Here is a 7,702-nt window from a genome sequence, read left to right as displayed (position 1 = left end):
ACATCCGCATGAACCTGAAAGGGTACATGCAAAGCCACCAATTTTTGCACAAATCCATCCGCCCTCCTTCCCCCCTCATTCAGACGAAGAGGATTAGGCCTAGCTGCCATTCATTCCACCAAAAAACAAAAAACTGACTAGTCAACATCACCCACTTGAGGAAGCACTTATCACCACAAAAAGCATGATCACTGCACCTAGGGGTCCTTAAGTTAGGTGTGTCCGGTGACTTCGGTCGGCTGGCTCCACTCCCAACCCCCGTGTCCGGTGACTTCGGTTGGCTGGCTCCACTCCCAACCCCCTAGCCCTTTTTGCTCCCCCACTTCACGCTTAGGGCACATCAAGGGCAGGACACACCTAGGGAGGTAACAGTCACCTATGGTTAGACTTGTCACCCTAAGCTACTGGCACCGCACCCCCTTGGCAAAAATGGGGTCCTCAAGTGTGGGACATCACCCGGGCTCGCCTGCGGTTAGACCCACCTCCCCATTTCACTAGCACGAGCATAATGCACCAACACGTTGAGAAAGCACCCCCCTTAGGTAGAGCACCACATCTTCTTCTTGAGGCACCCCAAAAGTGCCAAACCACCAACTTCGGAGGCCCTCGTCCACCCATGACATCCAATTAGCTGCTCCGACAAACACCATTCTTGAGCTTCCACAAGCACCTGAGTTTACATGTGGCCTTCACCCTTACACCAACCCAACGTCGAAGTGCCATGGGACTGGCACCCGTCTAGGAGGGGGTAATGTTAACCCCAAGTCGAGATGGCGGAAAAATGAAGGAAAAAGAAAAAGGAAGATGGAAAAAGAGCAAAGACACGCAAGTGGCCTCTAAAGATGAATCGGGACAAAAAGCGCAACTTTAAATGAAAAGGCGCCTCAAAAAACTCGGAAAACTCTTGTAAAAGAGTGCCAGGCTCCTTCCTGTGCCGATTGTAAAATATTAGATGGGCGTAGGCTAGAGGCATAAGGCTAGAAGAGGGAAATGGAAAAAGGACCTTGCCACAATGGCCGGTCATGTAAAAAAGGGATGGGTGTCCATGGGATCTTAGGGTTTGTATATATAAAGTTCAAAAAGTGAATAAGAGCTCATTCTTTGGTGTGTGGCAACAAGAGTCTTCTTCTTCTTCTCTCCTTCTCATCTTCTTGCTTGTGTGTGCTCTTGAGAGAGGGAGTGTGAGAGTGTGAGGGAGTGAGTGTGTGAGAGTGAGGGATCAAGGATCAAGAGGGTGAAGCTCTTCACCATCTCCTCTTCTTTTCTTCTCTTCTCTTCTCTCTTCTTGCACGCGCGGCTATGGAGGATGGAGCTTGGAGGTGGAGGAGGCTTGAGGATGCTTGAGCTTGCATCTAGGATCGTGGAGCTACCGGAGTGCGTGAGAGAGGAGGCAACTCATATCGGCATTAAGGTAAGCTCACTACACTCATAGGATCGATGGCACATCAGCTAGGTGAGAAATAGCCATTAGAGCTCGCTTGAAACACTTGAAACAATAAGCGGTCCGTGGGTCTTGGCGGTTGAGCGAAAGCTCCCACAGAGCTCCCAAGAAATGAAAGCACAGGCATTAGGGTAAAGGGGCCAATTGGAGAACAGTTTCCAGTGATGATACAATTTGAATATACTAGTGGGGGACTAATAATAAAACAAATTGGAATGCTTTCAGAAGCACTCATGTGGTGAAGTGGTTACGTGGAAGAACGTGGGATATAGCCGGCCAACATTCAAAGCTATTCAATGACTATCCATTTCATGTATTGTTCAAAGGCTCTAATGTGTGCCGTTGCTATTTTTTACTTATTTTGCCCTTTGCATTGACAGTGTGCTATTTTTTCATCCATCATGTAGGGACTTTGAAGGAAGTTGGGATAGCTTTGGTGGAGGAGGTCGGGGCCAGCAACTGTGGTAATGAGGATGGCCCTAATGGACGTCTCAGCTGGGATCATGGTGATGATGCTCAACAAGAACAAGATAATCATGCAAACATGCCTTGTGTAATTAATGATCATGATGGATTTGGCAGTGCCACTTCTTTGGATGGATGGGGAGACTGGCAGCCATTCTCTGCCAAAAAGCCTAGGGCTTTGAGCAACATCATTTATGATTCATAGAGGGAGTCAGACTTCGAAGGACTTTCCCCTTTCGAGAAGAACTTCTATGAAGAGAATCTAGCCATTTCTTGCATGCCTAACATAGAAGTACAAGCTTATCATCACCAAAAGCGAGAAATCAATGTCAAGGGCAAGGATGTCCCTAAGCCTATTAGGCGGTCCGAGGAGGCTTCCTTTCCTGGTAGGTCTTGATGATCTGTGTTGATAAACATGAAAATTACAAGTGGTATGCTCAATTGTTTTATGATTTATGGCTCTTCATTTTTAGTGTCTGATCTGCATTTTCTCCACCTTAAAGAGCTCAAAGTTATTTTGAAAGATGGCTTTAAAGAGCCTACAGCCATCCAAGCATAAGGCTGGCCCATGGCTTTGAAAGGCCAGGACCTTATAGGGCTTGCAAAAACTGCATCAAGAAAAATGCTTGCTTACTTAATACTTATTATTGTGCATGTTAATGCGTAGCCATCCCTCTGTGAGTATACTATCAAATGCACTGAAACTAAATCCCAAGACTAAGAAGGATTATTTTCCTATCCCTTTCAAGGCCAATTATTGGACATAGTGGCTAGCCATGAGCTCTATTCCCTCTTGGATGGATTCATTGGATACAACCAAGTCCAGATCATAGAAGATCAATCCAAAACAACCTCCATAACAAAATGGAAAACATATGCTTACAGAGTGATGCCATTTAGGCTCTGTAACTATCTTTCAACCGAGTGATGATGGCTGCATTCCAAAACCATATACATGACTTCATTGAGGTGCACCTAGATGACTTTTGTGTGTATAGCCTAATCCATGAGCATTGGGGATACCTAGAGCAGTGCTTTGATAGATGTCAAGAGTACAAGATCTCTCTCAACCTTGACAAATGAAACTTTGGAGTCCTACAAGGAGTTATTTTGGGCCACATCATCTTTTCATAGGGGATAGCAACAAACCTTGCAAAGATTGAGAAGATCGCAGCCTTAACGGTGCCAACTAATGTGAAACAATTGAGGGCATTCCTAGGCCATGTGGGGTACTATAGAAGGTTCTTGGACACTTTGCAACAAAGGCAACCCCCTTGCATAAGTTCCTATAGAAAGATGCAGTGTTTACGTGGACTACTGATTGTGATGAGGCATTTAGTACCCTAAAACAGTGTCTAATTGAAGCACCCATTTTGCAACTTCTTGATTGGATGAAGGATTTCCATGTGCACACTAATGTATTAGTTGAAGGTCTAGGTACGATCCTATGCCAAAAAGGCTCCTCGAAGTTCAACCTATCTATTATGCTAGTCAAAAAGTAACTGGCTGAGAAAAGAACTATACCATGACAACAGAGCTTGAGTACCTCTAGCAATGGCGTTCGCCCTAAAGACGTTCCAACACCAACTACTATCAATGCACTTCAAATTCTATGTGGACCTTGAGGCCCTATGCTTCCTGATGAATAAAGTAGCTGTAAAGGGAAGAATGATGAGATGGCTCTTTCTGTTTCACGAGTTTGACTTTGAAGTGGTTACCAAACCTGGTCATTCCCATGTCCTAATTGTTCATCTATCACGGATCCCTCAGAGCGACGAAGAGGATCAGGATGATTGAGACCTCCTGGATGCTTCCCTTTTTCTAGTCAAAACTATAACCCCATGGTACGCAGACATAGCCAACAACTAGGTAATGCAACAATATCCTCCTAATATCTCCAGCCATGAGAAGAAGAATCTTATGTTAGATTCAGCCCCCTATACCATGTTAGGTGGTGCTCTGTACAAAAAAGGCAAAGATGAAGTATTGCAAAGATGTGTAGCAAGAGATGAGATTGAAATAGTGTTGAAAGCATGCCGCGACGAGCCCTGTAGAGGACACTTTGCAAGAGAAGTGGCAGCTAGAAAGGCCTTGCTCACATGATATTGGCGGCCAACTGGAGCCCCGAGAGGAACACCAAGGAAAAGGGAATTCTCTTGCAAGAAAATCTATCTTGTAATATCAACAAGCTTGTTTATCATGTTTCATATGATCACAATGAAGAAAAGAACACCAGGCACAACAAATCTTCATACAACATCATGTAGATCTCCCACGGATTTGATAGAATCAACCATATTCTTCAACATCTTCACAAAATCCATCAATAGAAAAAAGAAAGCAAAGGAATACACCATCTTTGAATGGAAATACATCACATACTCTCTCTCAATCTCTCATATACAATCACTTTGTTTCAATAGAATTGGCTATCTCTGACTCTCTCTCTCTCTCTCTCTCCATCAATAATACATCATATCCTCACTACAATCTCTCAAAAATCACACTCAATAATCCTTCTTAGGTCATGGATACCCCTCCCAAGAGGTATGTCTGATATGAAGAGTCACCAGAGCCACTACAGTGTCCTTTCATAGCTCACTACTGTCACTTCACTCTAGTCTTCACTTGAGTCTTCAGCAGCTACTTCTTCCACTTCTTCCAGCTCTTTTGCACTTGTATTCACCTCTTTCCAAGGCTAGAAAACTTTCCCAAGCTACACTCTCATCCATCAGAACACATACAGAAGCATACAGAACAGTACCAGAACAGCTACAGTATAGAACAGAACAGAACAGAAACATAAGCTCTACAGAAGACCTACAGAAGGTTACAGAAGGTCATCAAAACCACATAACTCATACTCAAACCATTCTAAACTCTCACAAACCATTCAATAAGCTTTCTCAAGTTCTCAATCTTCATCAATCAATACTCCATCCCTCTTTACAGAAGACAATCAGAACAAAACAGAGCAAAACAGAGCAAAACAGAAGGTATACAGAACCAATCAGAACCTATCAGAACATCACAGAACCACCAATAAACAACATGAACTTCCAAAACTCAATCATTATCATCCAAAACACTCTCAAACCACTTCCAAACCAATCAATCATCTCATAAAATCAACCATTCAGCTCTCAAAAACAACAAAAATCAGCCAAAAAACAAGTCATTTCAACACTCAACATATCCCCACACTTAATAAGGAAGCGTCCTCGCGACCCAGGAAAAAGGGAATACAAGTTCAGGGAAAAGCTCAACTTTAAGCTTCAATATCTCTTCAAAAAGAATCCATCCATCACGACCCCAACTTATAACCTGTATCTGATATAAAAATACAAAGAAAGGAAAACCCTTTACAGTAACACCTCTTGTCAAACTAAAAATCACAACAAATTTGTAAAGGATATAAGAGTTTTCTTCTTCTTCATCAGCATCAGCTTCAACTCTGCAACCACGACTCCATCACCACAATTCTCCAAAATGTAGCTCGCACACGAAATCCAATCCAATAGGAAACCACCACGCTTGTTTGACATAAATGAACTCACAACACAAACACTAATACAACACAACCATCTGAATGACTCCTTCAAAAAGAGAGATTTTTATTAAAAAGCATCCACCATACATTGGAAAGGTATCAATGAAGATGATCCCTCTTGAAAGATTGATGTTGTCGGAAACGATCCATAGACAAGGATTCATCTACAAAGTTTTTGGGAGGATTTTGAAAAAACTGAAGACATCACATCCTTTCCAACAGGACCAAGTATCTGCTAGGCAAACAAAGGGCATGAAAATACAATATATCCAGCTGTTGGGAATCAATGCTCACATTGACATTCATGCACAACTTTGGAATAGGCTTGGAATCATTATGAGAGTGCCTATGCATATATGCCAGGTACCAAGCAAAATGAGCAGTTAATCTCACTGAGGGATCTGCAGACTGTGAATACTGCTGAGCAAAATGAACATAGTTCTGATAAGCTTGACTGGCAGCTGTCCATTCTCCTGGAATTACTGGCCAATTGATCTGAGGTCCTGTAAGGCAATCATCCGAACTCCATCCCCTTCTTCTGGAAATCTGAGTATCAAACCCGTCACAGTCACTAACCAACTGAGGTGGTTGAGATATAGAAGTGTTAGGAGAGGGTAGTGGAATAAGGAAAAGTGGATGAAGGGAGGGATAGGAAAAATCATAAAAGGAAGAAAAGTTTAAAGAAGGAGTGGTAGAAATTTGGAGGGAATCACTAAGGAAGGGTGTTAACTGATAAATAGGAAATGTGGAGGGTACATTAATGGATGGAGAAGGACAGGGTGGAGAAGGGAAAAATACCCTATCCTCAATAAAGGAACAATATGTAAAAATGGGAATTTGAGGGAAAGATGAAGGTTGGAAAAGAAGGGGTAAAATAATTGTGGAATTAGATTGACAAAGGGAAAGATATATAGCATAATGGTGAGCCATTTGTTGGTAATAGAGGAGGGTAGGAACAGAAGGTCCTAAGAGAGATCGTCGATGATAGGCATCAAAGAAGGTAGAATCAAACGGATTATGTTTGGAAAGATAGGCTAAGAGATCCATCCTCCGTTGATTAGTACTCTGGGCAGAGGTAGGAGCTGTGTTTTGTCTTTGATTCAGGACCACAGAATCAATCATGGGATGCCAAGAATTATCATGACAATCAGCCACTTTGGAGTAATAACTCTGGAACATGTCAGCTATGCGCAACTCCAAATGGTTGACATACAAAACAGCCTGTAGGACCACATCCCCCACATACCATGCCATATCCACCTCATCTGGAATTAACAAGTCTCCTCGTAGATACATGTAGGACATCAACATGGTATCTGGCGTGACAGAATCTTCAAACACCATTCTGACTACCTCTATCAACAACTCAGCAGATCAAGCCCCACTCCAGCCATCCTCTGGAAGAGGTAAATCCATCGTGGAAAGCTTCATGTAGAAGACCAACTTCTGTAAGTGGTAGTGGACAAAGAAAGAATGGTCTGGTGAAACATATTTCTGAAACTATTCAAATGTAGACCATAACAAGTCCATTCTGGACTGCAATCTTTCCACTTTATCTTGGAATAGAGGACACAAAGTAGCCTGTCTTTGAAGAGCAGCCAAATCCTGCTGTGAAAGAGAAAGAATCAAGGGAACATTAGGGCTTGGAGGAACAGAGCGGGATTTGGCCACTTGATCTTGCAACTGCTGGATTTGGGAGGCTTGGGATGCCACTGTGTCATTAGCAATCTGTAAAGCTGAAAGTTTGTCATCTAAGATAGCTTGGAACTCCTGCGCTTCTCTGGACATCCTCTCCTTCTCCTCTGAAAGGCTAGTAACCTGTGATTGAGCCTCTAGTAACCGGATTTTCAAAGAAGAAATCTCATCGCTTTGGGTGGCAACCGGTTGGGTTTGTTGTTCCATTTGCTTAAACAAATCTGCTAGGGTATCCTTAGCAGAAGCTAACTCGGATGTTGCCTTATGCAACTGGTCCTTAGACTGCATGAGTTCTTCATAAAAAGACGCGTACAGCTGTTGAACACAGGCTGTCACTGACAACTCAATGGAACTTTGAATATCTTTACAAAGGAAAGGAATTGCATCTCCTGAGACTAGACTGTTCAGGGAGGGAACTGATATCTCCAATGATCCTTGTCGATGTGCTCTGAACAGGTTATTACAAGTGAGATACCCAGGGAGATCACTGCCAGAGGTAGCAGGGATGGGCACTGAAGGAAGTACGGAAGGAGCTTTATCCGCTACCCTCT

General features: G+C 43.0%; 1 non-coding gene across 1 annotated transcript; it reads right to left on the bottom strand.

The window, feature by feature from the left end:
- Nucleotides 1-5,151: 5,151 nt before the first annotated feature.
- On the bottom strand, nt 5,152-5,219 carry LOC148013805 (small nucleolar RNA SNORD36). Its single transcript, XR_015688985.1, has one exon. It is a non-coding gene; the product is annotated as a small nucleolar RNA SNORD36 (small nucleolar RNA).
- Between the last annotated feature and the right edge of the window lie 2,483 nt (nt 5,220-7,702).

This window comes from Lygodium microphyllum, chromosome 26, assembly GCF_053477565.2.
Source record: "Lygodium microphyllum isolate KBCC chromosome 26, Lygodium_microphyllum_v1.1.10, whole genome shotgun sequence".
Lineage (NCBI taxonomy): Eukaryota > Viridiplantae > Streptophyta > Polypodiopsida > Schizaeales > Lygodiaceae > Lygodium > Lygodium microphyllum.
Note: the sequence above shows the minus strand (reverse complement) of the source record. Positions and strands in the feature narration are given on the sequence as shown.